Source organism: Pinus tabuliformis, chromosome 4_2 (assembly GCF_031772625.1).
Source record: "Pinus tabuliformis cultivar Carrire ecotype Pingquan chromosome 4_2, CPIR1, whole genome shotgun sequence".
In the NCBI taxonomy this organism is placed as follows: domain Eukaryota; kingdom Viridiplantae; phylum Streptophyta; class Pinopsida; order Pinales; family Pinaceae; genus Pinus; species Pinus tabuliformis.
The window spans coordinates 49,125,639-49,143,752 of record NC_142304.1 but is presented as its reverse complement, the minus strand read 5'-3'; positions in this window follow the sequence as shown (position 1 = coordinate 49,143,752).

Genomic DNA, 18,114 nt, shown 5'->3' with positions numbered 1-18,114 from the left:
AAAATCTAGCAGGATTTGGCTAGATTCTGTCATCTAGAAAAGTTCAAATTGTGTCTTTGTTAATCCTACCTAGTCATCAAAGAGTCAACCGAACTTTGACTGCCTCTATCTTCCGCATCTGAACTCGGATTGATGAACCGTTCACACCACTGCGATCATGACGACGAGATATATGCTCTAGCCCTAGTATGGAAGCATTCTGATCACTTTGATTTTCGAGCTTCCACCAGCCCTCTTTGTCCTATGTGTGTCTCTGGAGCCACTTGGATCATCTATTAAATGGAGAGGAAGAACAGATTAAGCTTCAATTTAAATATAGAGCATTGTTACCTGAATTCTATATTCAAAGATCAAAAGAAAACATAGAAATTATTCGTAGTTGGGTGTAGTGTGTAGATATAAACAAATTCCACCCTTTATTTATCTATTGAATAATTCAGATTTGGAAAACAAATATGTGCTATAAACAGAGAAATATAAACACATAAGACAAATAGATGCACTTCACCAACAACTTGACACAAAAATCCTATGAAAGAGCTTTTATATTATTGTTAATAAGTTGATGCTTCAGAAATATACAATAGTGTTGTTCATATAAAAACCAACATCTCTTACTTCAAATGATGAAGTATTTATAAAAATTATAAACTAAAATATCTTGAAAAAAATATCAAGATTTGTTACAAATATCTCAAACGGTATTACAAAAATAGAACTAATATATAAGACATTCAAAACTAATGAACCTACTTGGAACTATCTTTGTGGATTTTTGGTGACAAAGAAGACGAGTTTGAATTTGATAGAAAATCATATTTGATGAGGTGGCATCCAAGCCACTAACTGTCTTTTAGCTTTCTCCTCCCAAATTTCTGAAAAGTAGGGTCTTGTAATCCCCTTGTAGATCCAAAATCATAATATCTATTAGAAAATTGAGAGATATTTTTGTAAATGATGACGTTGGTAACAAAAACCTCTTTCATTTTTTGAAAATTCATTTCCATATTCTCGTAAACCGCATTTGAAAACGCTGACTTAAAATAGGAAAATCTGAAAAAATATGTCTCTAAAGATTCATCTAAATCTCCCAAACCATAATAGATGTTATAAACCTGAGAGACATTTTTGTAGATGATTATGTTATTATCAAAAGCCTCTTTCCATTTTTGAAAATTTGTTCTCGGCTATTTGTAAACCATGTTTTAAATTACTGTGTTGTATAGGAGAAAACATAGTTTAACTGAGCATGAAACAGACATATGACATGGAGGTGGGGGATGATGTGGAGGCAGATGGTTGGTTGAAAGGAAGTGGCGTCCACAAGGGTGATGTGGAGAAAAGACGTGGAGGTGAGTGGAGAAGATAGTCCACGTGGCAGGTAGTGAGTGGTGCGAGAGTGACAACGAGGTCAAATGTTTGTAGGAGGTGATAGGCAGAAGGGATACGTGGAATTAGTGGAGTGGCGATTGAATGGAAGTGGGGGATGACGTAACTGGGAAGGTGGGCTATAGAAAGATAGAAGAAACCACTTTCAGAGGGAGCTGAAAGTTGTTTGTGGTACTAGAGGGGGGGTCTGAAATTAGGAGGCAATGACATGTAACGGCGGGGGAAACCGCTTTTCTAACCCCCCCCCCCCCCCCTTGCCATTAAAGAGAATCATAGTGGGGAGGGTCTGAAATTACTTAAGGCCTTTGGATGCAGGATGGTGATCGGGGGAGGTAAGATGTGCGTTATTTAACCACATACGACACATCTCCATTTGTCGATGTCATCTCTACACTAAAATAAAATCTATAGTACCAAGGCCTTATTACAATTCATTTAATTGCATTTAAATGATGTGATTAATTTAATCTAAACATACTTAATTATCCTCTAATGCTGCATTTTTTACTTGCAAGCATATTTTTTATTTTTCTTAAGGTTTTGACCTTTTTTGGAAATCATTTACAAAATGGAATATTATTTACAACATTTAAAACATAATAATGATAAGCTATAATCAAATGATCTTATAAAAATTATAGGACCCTAACATGATTATTCAAATAACTATAATTTTGTGAGTAGTCTGAGTTGAAGGGTATTATTGTCTCCATGAAAAGTTTGAAGTGTATCTAAGAAGTCAAATATCTCAAGTTTTGTGATTTTTCCTAGTTCAAAATAATTTGACAATTCAATGTTTATCCAAAGGTAATACAAGATATTTGTCATCCAAGTTGATTTAAAAATAAATTATGAAAGGATAACATCCAAAATATGATTTATGAAGAAAAATGCAAGGTTATGATGAATTCCAAAGTACTCTAAACCATATTTCTGTTACACACAATGATCCATGGTTATGGTATCTATCCAAAGTCTAGGAAAAGATGTTTGAAGGAATTAGTATTCATATATGAAGTTTCTCTAGTATAAAGAATATGACCTCAATCCTGGCAGCACAAGTATGAGACATTATAAAAAGGATATACTACGAAAAGGAAGAGAATATTTCTCCAAGGTAATATAACTTCTTATAGTAAATAAGACATCTTTTGAATTGTTCGATAATTCCTCTATGGCTCATAGATAAAGAGCTTTGTGAGGAAATTATGTATGAATAAGGTTTATATGTAGAAGAAGGACTAAATACATACATGAAGCTGACACTATATAAAAAGTTTGTCAAAGAAATAGGATTTATCTTGGTTCATATTCTAGACATTTGAAGCTTGAGTCTAATCTATTTTTGCTGAAATAAAATGACATATGTCATAATAAAATCTTTGGAAGGAAGGTGAAATCGCTCAGGTTCACATATATTGGCTTAGGTTCACATTGTTTGTATTACTATGTGGCTTATAACATTGACTTGGAGGCATGTGATAGTGACTTGGTCTCTATGATTGATCTGGAAACATGACATTGGTATATAGAACAAAGACACATGACTATGACCTGCATGAGAGTGAACTTGGTTTATGATAACGACTTAAGAATATGTGAAATTGGAGAATTATGATAGTGATGTTATATGGATGTTACCTTGACATTCTGGTGACAAAGTTGACAGGAACACAATAATATTGGTTGGCAGTAAAGTAGTGATCTATATAATGGTGAGAAAGTGATGATGATGACATGAATTTAATCTATGTGACAATTACTTGAATACTATGACCGTAACCTTCTTGCATAAGAATGATATGAAAAACATAATAGTGATCTTAGATAAGGCAAAAAATTATATGACGAATATGGATGGATGATATACTATTCGATAAGAATAGCATAACATACATCATAATAGTGATATATGTATATAGCAATGATATGATATGTATGAGATAGATCCCCACAAGGAATTCCACCTATCTTAGCTACCAACCAATATGAAAGGAAGTATTTCTATCAAGATTTTCATTAGAAAGATCCATATCCTCAAAAAGTATTAAAGGAAGAGTTGGATACAGAGATATACTTAATCATGAAATGTATTCGTTGGAAAAAAAAATCAAGAACCTTCCATATGGATGAGGATGATAACAAATGGTTCGAACACATGTTGATGTTTATTAACATTTGATATGGTTTCTTGAATAACATAAAAAGAAAAAAGTATTGAAAATTTCAAAGGAGCTAGTAGCATGAAATGGCTTGAAGGATCTTACAGTTTGCTAAGAAAAAGGAATGTTGACCTCAGAGGGAGTGAGCAACAGGATTTGACATCGATTCAGAAATGTTTTGGTTGGGATATGTTCTAGCTCCCTCAAAGTACACATTACAAAATAATGTATAGAGGCTGCAAAGGTGGCGATCAAGTTAACTTGTTTGATGATGTTATATCAACATATGCTCGAGGAACACATGGATTGAGTGGATACAACTAATGATGGATTGAAAAATCCCAAGGAAATAATTTATGTTTAGAAATTTGATATGACTTATTGAATAATTTTTTATGGTTCTAGATGCCTCCAACATGTAAGGGGATAGCCCCGATGTGATGTACCAATCAGACCTCACACTGTTTGGTGTAGGATTCCCATCTAACTATGCGGTCGAACCGCTATTAGAAAGGTTTCAAAGATATGCCTTCAATACGCACATGCACACAAGATAATAACACCTCTTTGGGAAATAAGTATGCAAGATTTGTGACGCACCCAATGTAAGGTGCATGAAGGAACATCCCCAACTGATAAAAGGGAAATGAGCCTTTGATTAGAAAAGTAGTAGTACTATCCTAAAGGGGTCCCAGGAAGGAAGAGAAAGGCTTGCTGATTACCTACAGATTAGTCTGCATAATAAACAACCATCATGAAAGCATAAGAACACATTCAATAATAACTATATGTAAGAAACAAATTAGTTCATTAACTTAATATGTAACCAAAGAAACATACATCATAAACATAACAACAATAATATTACTATATCTACGATACATGCATGAAGAAGTATCGAGTTATAGAGCTTCTGATTAAGAATGGAATATCCCAGTACATTGTTACATAGATGAAACACTATATCTAGTAGTGATACATGAAGCCACAAGTTTCTTCTCCAAATAATGATCTATATCCTATGTACTACAAGAGAAGCCAAGGAAAGACACTGGGAATCGAAGTCCTTAGCTTGAGTTACGAGGAGCTATTTATAACAAATAACAATGACCTTCGATCTTCCTCATGAATTTTAAACTCCTTAGACTTTTCATATTACATAGAGACTTATTAAATTCCATATGTGTCTATTCACATACCACATATATCTCTTGGACTTCATTACATATCGTGTATTACAAAATACAAGTTACATATGAGACGGTGGCTATATAAGACAAAATTGATAATGGAACAAGGTCTCATCAAATTGAAAACTCATTTGCTTCCTCATGGATCTCATTTTTAATGTATGTGTGCCATGGCCTGAACTATTTTGAGATGGATTTGACTTGAACTGGCAAGTCCCCTACATAGCATATCCTCACCTCAAGTGCCTCCATCAATATGGTCTTAGAGCTTGACTGTACATTATTCCATAGCCATAAAAGTTTCATTTGAGATTTGAATGGTGCAATGGTGTATCATAGAATAATGTATTTGGTGACCCCCAAGCCTTTATGTTTTGTTTCTTGATTGATCTATTCAATGTATTGCATGATCTCCTAGAATATGATTTATTTGCATTTAGTTGATTCAAGTGTTCCCATTGAAGGCATCCCATGTTTCTATTGCTAGAGACTCAAAAACATTGTGCAGTCAATTATAAGCAACAATAATCAATTGTTCCCAAAGACACACATAGTTATGATGGTGGAGTCTCATCTCAAAATTTTCTTTTGTCTGTGGTAATTCTTTCTTTTCTTTCCAAATGTTGCACAACATCTAGATACTCACTCCTAAAGTTGGTCAACTGTTATGTTTGTTATTGTCAAGAGTTTCACCACTTTTTGGGCTTTCTCTAAATATCAATGAGAGGATCCACCACCTCTTGTACAAGTATCATCTCATCAAATAACTATGTCATTGTGTCCTCCATTGGAACCAGATACTCCTACATGTCTAACTCCCTTTCTCCGGTGTTAAATCTCTGTGAATATAGCTATTTATTCTCCATCGCAAGATGTTTTTCCTATTTCTCTATTGTAACAAGTTATCTCTTTAATATGTCATTCTCTTTCAATAGATATTTAGAGTTTTCCTGTGGTATTTTTAGAAAGGAAAAATTTGCTACAATGATTTCCACAGGATTCCTTCTGTTATTAGTAGTTATCAACTTTTCAGTAGAAACCGAGACTGGATTCTAAGGATCATTCGGGAAATATCTATGCCTCTTTTGCATGATCATCTTTTTAATATGGTCAAATGTGACACTCCACATGTCCATGGCTCTATCTTCTAGTGGAGGTGTGATTGCCATTTCTCCAAATGGAATATGACCACCTCTAAGAGGATATTCTTCTCAAGAACCTAGTTCATCATTGATGGGTTGGATGGTATCCTCTTCCTCCAACTCTTCCTGTTCTATCTGTTGAGTCAATTATTCTTGTTCCAATATTTGTGCTACTTCTTCCTCTTATGTATACCCTTGTTGATCTTCTTCTATTCTTATCATTTCTTCTTCTTCTTATCATTTCTTCTCAATAAAATCATCTTACTTCCTTTTCTCCTCTTCTTCTACTTCTCTCCTCTCATGTTCAACTTGAATATCTACTATGTTCAAAGGATCACTTTTCTATTTCTTATTGCTATCACTTGTCGAATCATACACCGTCTTCTTTTTTTGGAGTTTGATTCTGACAACACTCTATTGTGAAAGTATACTAGGAATTTGACTTGAGGCGTCAAGTTCCAGTACATTCTTGGGAATTCATATGGTGCATAGATTCCATCTAGTAGAAATGGAAACATGTAGACTTTTACAGCCTGATTCTCCATCAAAGATGATTTTTCCTACCCCGCATGATGCTACAACTCAAATGAAAATAAATATACCCAATTTAAGACTTTACCATGATTTACCACCATATTAATCATATATATATCAATTTTTCCTCAAACACCTCAATGTTCTTCCACCCATGCAACCGACAACACATGGTAATCAAATACTGATATACATATCTAAGAGTCTTAGTTGGATAAACTATGGGTTGGTAGTGGCAAAACTTAGCAGGCTCTCAACACCAAAATTCTATAATCTCACTTGTCTCGTGGCCAGCCCATTTGGTGTAGAATTCATTATTTGCATATTTTGTTGGCTTAAGACTTTTGTATCAAGTTTGCATCTATTATCCATAATAAGTGGCAATATGACCACCTATTTCACTACAAATCATGATATGATAGTCATCCATGTATATGATAATCCAGTCAATCACTTATGCATCAGGGATGGTCAAGAATATACATGTTATCCTATGCATCCTAGACCACTTGATATTGATGTATACTTCCAATTCCTCCAAGTTCTCAGGAAAAATTCTCTACAAGAATGTGTATTTTATGTTGCTCCATGTGACTTCTGTAGACCTATAAATGAGACACTGTATTTCATCATATATGGGAATTGTTGGCTTCATTAATTCAATTCTTCCTCAGCACTTGGCTCTGAAACTTCTCTATAGGTCACTTTATGTGTAGCAGGAGGCATGGCTCGAATGGATGATGAAAGGGTGACAATATTTGTAGCTCAAACATCTACTTGTGATAGCACACTCATGATGACAAGATTATATTTATGAAACTAACTATGCAACAAAATTTTGCAAATCAGAGCCATTAAATTTAACTGAAAATGTAAATCTATGAACAACAACACATAATCACTTGCATGCCTAAGAAAATTGGCATGAAAATAAGGAGGGAACACTTTCAAAGCACGAAGGGGGGTGAAGGGTCATTTGGGGATTTGTAGTGCACTCATGCTCTCAAGAAAGAGAAGTAAAACCATAATGGGTGCATTGGCGCACTCCAGAGGGATGAAGGATGAGGCTTCTGGCCTTCATGCCTTCATTATGTACTCATGTACTCAAGGAGATAGAGAGGGCACAATGACACACTCTAAAATGATGAAGGGACAATTTTTTCAAGTCGTTATGGTACGCTCATGTGCCCAAGGGAAAGGAGGGCACATTGGCGCATGCTGAAGGGATGAAGGAAACTCGCTGAAGCATTGGGGGTGCGCTCATGCACTCAAGGAGGGTGAAATTATTTGTGGTGGAGGCATGCGCTCAAGAGGCAGACAGGTCTAATGTGGGTATAGTTTTTAGAGCTTATTAGGCTTTGGATTCTATAAGTGCGCTTTGCCTAAGGTTGGCTCAAGAAAACATCTGCAAACAAGATTTTGTGATATAAATGAGAAGAAGGAGGATCCACAATCTTTTATGGATGTTGTTGCAATCATGGTGATAATTTGAAAAGTTGAGGAATGTAAAGAGTTTTAGCATGCGATAGCAAATTACCACTTGCATAAACAATGTTAAATAGAAATGGCAATAATAAAACTAGAAAACAAAGAAACGCCAACAAGGAAGTCAGGATCGACAATTAAATCGTGAAAGGAAATCAATATATTCAACATGCAAAACTTACTTGTAAAAAAAATTGGCAAAGAATTTCTTGATCCACAACTATGTGGCCATCCCAGATGATAATGATAATGAAAATGAATGATTAGATGGGTTTATTTAAATAAACTACATGTCAATCAGTTTCACGCATGATCACCACTTGTCAACAAGTGAATGAGTTAGTTAAGGGAAGTAATGTGGGCTCCTAATTTCTTGGAGTGTTCCCACATGTGACAAGAAGCTCATGCATGCATTCAAGAAGGGAACATGTCTTCGGCATGAAGGAATGCACTCAAGGAGAGTGCACTTTCTCACCATGAAGGAGTGCACTCAAGGAGGGTGTACTTCTTCAACTCAAAGGAGTGCCCTCAACACAAGGGCATGCCTTTGTTAAATAGAAGTGCACTTTTTCCATATTAGATGTTTTTTCTTGTTTTTTTTCTTTTGTGTGATTTTAATGAGCTTTTCGAGTGTGTGAATAATGAAAAGTCTAGTTTCTAAATTAAAAAAAGTCATAAGTCCACCTAACCATGGGCTAGATAATCCAAGTGCTTCTAAGGATTATGTGATGACACTTAGGAAACATTAACTAAAGAGGATGCAACACTATGAGAAAACAAAGAATAATAAAAATAATAATGCAATGACGCTAAGGGGCTTGAAATGATGGTTCATGTAGACTCCAAAGTTGACTTAGCGGAAAACATTGAAGGGTCATTGTCGCAGTGATAACACTTGGTGACACATTAGGAGTACCCCAACTTCTCATAAATTGTTTCATTTAGGCATGGAGTCTCAAGTCTCCAAGAAGTATTGATTCAATCAGTGAGTTACCTTAACTCCACACTCTTACTCGATTAAAGAAATAGTCTTCCCAGTTCCATTTCTCAATGTAGAACAACATAATGAAATTCATATCATTAATTTTTCAACATAAGTAAGGGTAATATAGTATGAAAAATTAAAATAATTAGAGTATGATATTTACGTCTTTGGCATTCCTTCACTACCAGCATGCTTGGAAAATACACTAACAGAGTCACTTCAAGGACACACATATTGCTTCACTGCTAGCAAGCCTGGACAATACCCCTAGGATGTCGCTTGCCTTACCTGTTTGTGCAAGAATACTTTATCTTCTTTGACCCTTTATTTTTATTTATTTTACTTTTAGTACTATGCATATGAACTTATTACTATTCATGGGCATAAGTGGGATCCCGAATTATCGAGAGAAGAAGAGGTTGCTCCTTTAGAGATGGGTTTAATACCTATGATGCTTTTTTCACTAAATGTTTTTAACCTTATCGTACTCCACTCAGATAGATAAGAAAGAACACATTATTCAACAATATTTAGTGCAGGAATGAGAATTCTAAACAGGAACATGCATCATGCTTTTCTTATGGCTTCTTAGCTAAAGGATCATATTTTACATTCTATGATCATCAACTTGAAATATGTAAACAAAATCAAGGAAGAGGGTGACAGAATATCCAATGGTTGTGTGTTACCACAACTTACCTTTCACAATAGGTTAGCCACATCATCTTTAAGCTCATAACCAGTTTTATTCAAGAAAAAATGAACCAAAGAGAAAAAAGGGAAGATGAAAACAAAATAAAAGAATGAAATGCATCTAACTAAATGAAACCTATCCTATCCTAAACTAAACAGTACATGGTCGGGTAATGTGAAATGTAACTTCCAATGTAGCCTTAAAAGATTCTCCCAAACTTTGGGTGGAAGTATATGATCAAATAAGACCATAATAAAATGCAGTGCAGTGAAAAGGATAAACCACACAAACATACACACTAACACATAGAAAAAAAAAGTGAAATCACAATTATTGAATGCACTCAAGTGCTTTATCAAATGAAATACTCCACAAGAACAATAATTACCAAGTATGACCACACAAGACTTGACAAAGTGCATACAAGTACATGCCATGAGACATAGGTCCTGACTGATAAGATTCCTGTAGGGAATTTGCAAAAGGATCATGTAAAGAAATTTTAGGAAAACTTTGACTGGAAAAACTAATCAAACACATATCTACATCATAAGTGATATCAATAGGCTGACCACAATCCGTGTTGTCATGTGAGTGAGATTCTTTGATGGATGATGCAGAAGCTAGGTTAGATTGAATAATTTGACATTCATTAATATCAATATTTTTTTCCACATCGCAGATTAATGATTTTCTTGAGGTGAGATGTAATGGTTGAAGTTCAACAATCACATTAAACTTTATTCCTTGAAGGTTAAAAAATTTAATGTGAAGAAAACAAGAATCCCTCAAAATAATGTCCACATCACACGAGATGACAATAAAAACAAGATCTTGTAAGGGAATATTGAATTGATCGAAATCATAAATACCATCAAGGTGATAGGTAGCTAACATAACCATCTACGTAGGATGAAGTGTCCTACTCACCTAAATTGACTTTGAATTTTGAGAAACCATGGTAAACTACTTATCTAAGGAAGAGTCATCATTCAAATCATGAGATTGAAAATAAAATTTATGTTGATCAGATCGATTTTCGAGATTTCCACAAACATTCTTGATGATAAGTATGTCATCTTCTTGATTGAAAGGAGATATACGCGAAATAAAATATTCAATGATCATATCAGACTTGATTTGAAATGTATACAAATATAAATCTTCTTGTTGGAAAAAAATATTTATTCATCACCATACAATTTAGAAAAAAGGGAAACATCAAGGTTACAGTTGGCCAAGGGTTCAATTTGTTTAACGAGTTGAGTATCGACTGCCAAGATATCAATATTTGAATATGGTTTATTGATAGGATCAAACAAATAATCATCAGGGTAGAGATGTGAGAAAAATAAATTCTTCGTAAACAAATTTATATTCTGATTAGAGATTGGTTTAGGTTCAAAACATGGGACATCAAAAAGAGGGGGGTATGGAAAAAAAGGCATATTTAGTTCTCCCTCAAGATGATGAATTTTATTTTTATCAAGAGGAAATAATGAATAACATTCAAAATATTTTCTTGACATTTGGACTAAAAATTGAAATGTTTCATCCAAGAACTGCCAATCCACATCCTCATGTGGAAATTCATAACAAAGATGGAGGAATCACTCAACAAAATATTCAAGAGATTCATTTGATTTCATTCTAAGCTGGACAATTTCATTAAGAGTATCTTGATATTCATATTTGCTATAAACATGACGAATTGTGTTAACCAATTACTTAAAACATGAAATAGAATAAGTGGGATAAATAATAGCACCATTTCTTTGCACGACCATCCAATGTAAGGGTAATCAACTGTGTGAGGATTTCCTTGAAATAAACACCATTCAAGAAAAAACTTAAAAAAAGCCAATAACATAATTAAGGATGGTTGTTTTACCCTTGCCATCTAATTTCAAATGCAACAAGTCAAGTAAAAATTTTGCGGGGATTGAAAGATATAAAGCTTTATAGAAACACCTCTGGATTATGACTTGGGATGAAGCCATTAAAGGTAGGAGATTTAAACAGAATTCAAAGGCTAAGATTGTCATCTAGCTATCTTTCAAGCAACAAAAATGTTCACGATGTAGGATGTCACCAACATGTAAGGGGATCTCCATTATGTGAAGTTCAAATTAGACCTCACAACATTTGGTGTAAGACTCCAATCTTGTTATATAGTCTAGGCACCATTGGAAAGGTTTCAAAGATATTATTTTGTTACACCATTACACAAGAGATCACAACACCTCTTTGGGTATCAAGTATGTAAGATTTGTGAGACACCCAATGTAAGGTGCATGAAGGAATATCCACGAATAATAAAAGGAAAAAAATCCTCTGGTTATAAAAATAGTAGTACTATCCTAAAGAGGGGCCTGGGAAGGAAGAGAACTTCTTATTGATTACTTGAAGATTAGTCTACATAATAAACAACAATCATGAAAGAATATTGAACACTTATTAAATATTAACCATAGCTAAGCAATGAATTAGTTCATTAAATTAGTATGTAACTAAAGAAACATATATTATAAACATAACAAGAATATTCCTACTATATTTATGATACGTGTATGAAGAAGTTTCGGCTCATAGAGCTTCTGATTAAGAATGAAATATCCCAAGTACATTGTGACATAGATGAAACACTATATCCAGTAGTGGAACATGAAGCCACAAATTGCTTCTCCAAATAATGATTTATCTCCTATGCACTACAAGAGAAGCCAAGGAAACACACCAAGAATACAAGCCCTTCGATTGAGTTATTAGAAGCTATTTATAACAAAAAACAATGACCTTTGAGCATCCTCATGACTCTTCAACTCCTCAGACTTTTCATATTATATACATGAATTATTATATTCCATATGTGGATATTCACATTCCACATGTGTCTCTTTGACTTCATTACATATCATTTATTACAAAAGAAAAGTCACACATGAGATGGTGGCTATATAAGACAAAATTGGTAATGGGACAAAATATCGTCAAAATGAAAAATCATTTGCTTCCTCATGGATATTATTTGTAATGTATGTGTATCATTCTCTTAAGTTTGTTGAGATGTCTTTCACCCGAACTAGAGGGTCCCCTACATAACGCATATTCACCTCTAATACCTCTGTTAATATGGTCTCGGTTCTTGAATGTACATTATTCCATATCCATGAAAGTTTCATATGAGCTTTGAGTGGTGTGATGGCGCATTGTAGAATAATGAATTTGGTGACTTCCAAGCCTTCCTATTCTATCACTTGCTTGTTTTCTTCAGTATATTTCCTGATATTCTAGATGATGATTTCTCTGCCTCTAATTAATTCAAGTGTTCCTATTTAATGCATCCCCTATTTCTGTGCTAGAGACTCAAAACCATTGTGCAGTGGGTTATAAGTAGAAATAATACTATTTTACTATTCTCAAAGACACATATAGTTCTAATGGTGAAGTTCTAGTTGAACCTTGTCTATATATCCAAAAATCTTGCCTTTTCTTTTCAAACCTTGCATAGCATACAAATTCTTAGGATCCCACTCCTAAATTTGGTTAACTACTATGTTTTCTACTTTTAGGAGTTTCACCACTTCTTTTGATTTCTTCTAGATGTGAACAAGAGTATCCACCACATGATGTAGAAGTATCATCTTATCATATAGTTGTGCCATGGCATCCTCCATTCGCCCCACTTCCTCCTGCATGACTTACCACCATTCTATGGTGTTAAATATCTGTGAAGATAACCATTTATTATCTGCTGCAATGCGTTCCTCCTCTTACTTCATTATAGCAATTTGTCTCCTTGATCTAGCATTGTCATTCAATAGATATTCATAGTTGTCTCATGTTGTTGTGGCAAAAGAAAATTTTCCACCATGATTTTCCTAGGATTCCTTATGGTATTGGAAGTCATCACATTTCCTGTATAAATAGATAATGGATTATGAGGATTATTTGGGAAGTATCTATGCATTTGTTGTATGATCATATTCTTAAGATAATCAAATGCTACATTGCACATATCCATAACTTTGTCTCTCAGTGGAGGTGTCATTCCCATTTATTTGAATGGAAGATGACCAACTGTGAGAGGAAGTTATTCTATAGAACCTGGTTCATCATCCATGGGTTGGATGGTATCCTCTTCCTACAAATATTCCTCTTCTCTCTCTTGAGTCAATTGTTCTTCTTCTAGTCCTTGTGTTGCTTCTTCCTCCTAGGATTTCCTTTGTTGTTCCTCTTCTATTCTTCTCCTTTATTCTTCTTATTCCCATAGATTCTCAAGAAACTCATCTTACTTCTTCTTCTCTCCTCCCTTTTTCTACTTGAATAGCTCTGCTTTTCGAAGGATCAAATTTTGATTTCCTGTTTCTCTCACCTGTCGAATCATACCTGGTCCTCTTGTTAGGAGTTTCTTTCCTTTCTTAATGGGTTGTTTGTTATGCCTCTTGCACCTACATGTATTAAGTTGGTGGATCTTGAGGGGGATTGGTTTCCTTTGTTGCGTGTGTCTTTCTTACTACATTATACAAGTTCTTCACCTTCTCAACTTTTTCCATTCGAATTTATGAATACCTAGAATTGAAATCGGTCCTTTGACAATGTTTCCTACATGTAGGTTTTAACCCCATATAGAAATTACCTACATACAAATTCTAAAACATAGAAAAAAAAAATGTGAGAGAATAACACAAAAACAAATATACACAGAGATTTTACCCTGGATCCCAAAACCGGGACTACCAGCTTGATTTTTCATTATGTTCCTTTCAATGTTACAATACATATTTAAACATGCCAAAGCATCCAATACCATGGACCGAAAACCATGCATCCAAAACCATGGACCGAAAACCATTGCATCCAAAACCATGGACCAAAATACCATCGCGTCCAAAACCATGTGTGAAAAACATGCACAAAACCATAGGTAGGTGCACCCGACCTAATATAGTGTCCAAAACAAAAATTTTCCAAGGCGCTGCCCCAAACCCCATAGAGTGCGGTTACTTGCACCCATCAAACCCCCTTGTGACTCTCCCTACTACGTAATCGGCACAAGGAAGGGTCATTCCACCCCCCTTCTAACCCCTCGGTTAACTATGTGGTCTAGTCATGGAAAAAATATAACACAACCCAACATTCTCCCACTTGTTGTTTTCTTTCCACAGGGGGCAACAAGAGAGCTCAGTCATTTATCCAGCCCTACAATGCCCATTGTTTCTCTACACCAAGAGAACTACCTAGAGCTCACAAGTTTTGTCAATGCATCTGCAGCATTCTTCAAACTGTGCACCTTTACCAACAACACCATTCTGTCTTCTATCATATCCCTCACAAAGTATTACTAAACATCAACGTGTTTTGTCTTCGAATGATATGTAGGGTTCTTTTCCAAGAATATTTCACTTTGGTTGTCATAGTCTATCCTTATAGCTCCCAGTACTAACGCCATACTTGAACACAACCTCTGCAACCAAACTGCTTCCTTGCTTGCATCGGTGGCTACCATGTATTCGGCCTCTATAGTTGATAGTATCACTATAGATTGTTCCTTACTCATCCAACTGAATTCACCTCCAAATAGGTTAAATAAATACCCACTTGTAGATCTTCTCTTATCTAGATCTCCAGCCTAGTCTACATCAACAAAGCCATGAATATCCAACACTCTGTCCAATCCTGGTCTTCCTTGGTTGCACAAACCATAATCACTAGTGCCACGCAAATACCTAAAAACTCACTTCACTGTTGTCCACTGTTCCTTTCTTGGTTTTGACATAAACCTGCTCAATACTCCCATTGCATGTGCAATGTATGGTCTAGTACAGACCATCGCATACATCGGGCTACCGACTGCACTTGCATATGTAACAGGGGACATGTCCTCTTCCTCTTCTTGTGTCTTGGGACACTATTCAACAAATAACTTTACACTTATAGGAATAGGAACCTTCACCGGTTTACTATCCCGCATATTAAACCTCTGCAATATTGTCTCGACATACTTCCACTGGTTTAACCAGAGCTTCCTCTTTGTCTGATCTCTTTTAATTTCCATACCCAAAATATTGTTTGCAACACCAAGATCTTTCATGTCGAATTTGGAGGACAAATGGGTCTTCAAATCTTGGATAATTTCTTTGTCAATTCCAACCAACAACATATCATCCACATACAAAACCAGATAAATAACATGGTCACCGATTAATTTAAAATACACACAGTGATCTGATTTGCTTCTGGTGAAGCCAAGTCCCCGCATAAATGTATCAAATTTTTGATACCACATCCTTGGTGATTGTTTTAACCCATATAAAGACTTCTTTAACTTGCATACCAGTTCTCTCTTACCCTTCACCGTAAAGCCTTTAGGTTGCTTCATGTCGATCTCCTCTTCCAGATCCCCGTGAAGAAATGTTGTCTTCACATCCATCTGTTCTACCTCAAAATCAAAAGCAACAACAACAAATAAAAGTAATCTAATAGAATTTACCTTGGCTACAGGAGAAAAAATATCACCAAAATAAATTCCCGACACCTGGGAATAACCTTTTGCTACCAATTGAACTTTATATTTCACCACCTTTCCTTCTGCATTTGTCTTCTTCTTGAACACCCATTTGCTGCCAACGGGTTTCCTTCTAGCCGGAAACTCCACCAAATCTCAAGCCTCATTTTTGTGCAAAGATGTCATTTGATCAACCATGACCTCTTTCCAGAGTTTTCCATCCTTTGAATCCACTGCTTCCTTCACAATTCTGGGATCATCATCAATAATAGATAAATCAAAATTTGAACAGAAAGCAGATGGACTATACCTTTCTGGCTACCTTCTTTCTCGAACTAATATTCTCACACCCGGAGTTTGTGGCTCTTCATCTTCTGATTCCTCCTCTGCTGTGGAGTTTGATTCTTCCTCCTTTACCACAAACTCTATCTTCTCAGGGTCCTTTGGTTGGACTTCATGTTTAATAACATCATTCACCTCTCTGAACACCAAATCTCTGTTGTACACAACCTTCCTTGTTACTAGGTTCCAAAGCTTATAACCCTTTAAACCATCCTTATACCCAATAAAGATGCACTTTTTAGATTTACTATCCAACTTGGTTCATTTCTCCTTTGGAACATGTACATATGCATCACATCCAAATATCCTCAAATGTGAAAGAGAGGTTTTCTTACCAGTCCATACCTCTTGTGGAGTCTTATCCTCCAAAGCTGATGAAGGTGATCTATTGACCAGGTAACATGATGTCTCCACTGCCTCTGCCCAGAATTCCTATCCTAACCCGACACCACTAAACATGCTTCTGCCCTTTCCACCAACATCTTGTTCATTCATTCTGCAACTCCATTTTGCTGAGGTGTATATGGAGTAGTCTTCTGCCATTGTATACCACACTTCTTACAGAATTCTTCAAATTCATTACTACAAAACTCTACATTGTTATATGTCCTTAGCACCTTTATCTTTTTCTCTGTCTCGTTTTCCACCAGAGCCTTAAATTCTTTAAACCTGTCAAAGACTTCAAATTTCTTCTTAATGAATTCCTTGAGAAGTCATATATAAATGATACATAGTACACAGACTTACCCAGTGATGGAACCTTCACAGGTCCAAGCACATCACTGTGCACAAGCTCTAATATATGTTTCGCCCTCTTACCAACAGAGGGGAAACTCACCCGATTCTTCTTCCCATATACACAATTTTCACAAAAATCAAAATCCAGAAAGCTATTACTCATACCTTCTACCATACCTTTACCATGAAGTATTTGAAGGTCCTTCTCTCCAATATGTCCAAGCCTTTGATGCCACATCATGGTCTTCTCTCCAGAGACCACTGGGACTTCTGCTCCACTTTCAGGAACCACAAAAATGTTGCACCCATCAAAAACAGTGATAACTTACAGCTTGTAAAGAGTTCCAATCCAAACTCCCCGCATCAATACTAGTTCTCCTCGAACCATCTCGCAGATATCTTTCTCAAACACTATTTTTACACCTGCATCATCCATCTTACTTACAAAAATCAGATTTCTAGCCAATTCAAGAATATGTAGAACACCCGGAATTGTTCTAACCCTTCCACCTTGCAACTTCAACTTTACTTTTCTGTGACCAATGATTCTAGCCTTCCTATCATCCCCTAAGAAGGCATCACCGCCATCATATTTCTCATACTCACAGAACCACTCCCTATGGGGAGTGAAGTGAAAGGATGCACCTGAGTCAATCAACCATGCCTCATGATCTACATGTGTACTTGAAGAAGCCAAGTACACATCCGCACCTTCATCTGAGGTGGTTTTCACCTCTGCAAAAGGAGCATCATCAAATCCCTTTCCTTTGTCAGGAGATTTATATTTACAGTCCCTTTTGTAGTGCCCTTCCTTTCCGCATTTCTAGCACACCACCTTTATAGGTTTTCCTGGAGATTTAGATCACCCTCTAGATTTAGATCTCCACTCGATGACTTATTTTTGTTTTTGTTCTAGGGCCGTCCTTGTACAGACAAGGAAAATTA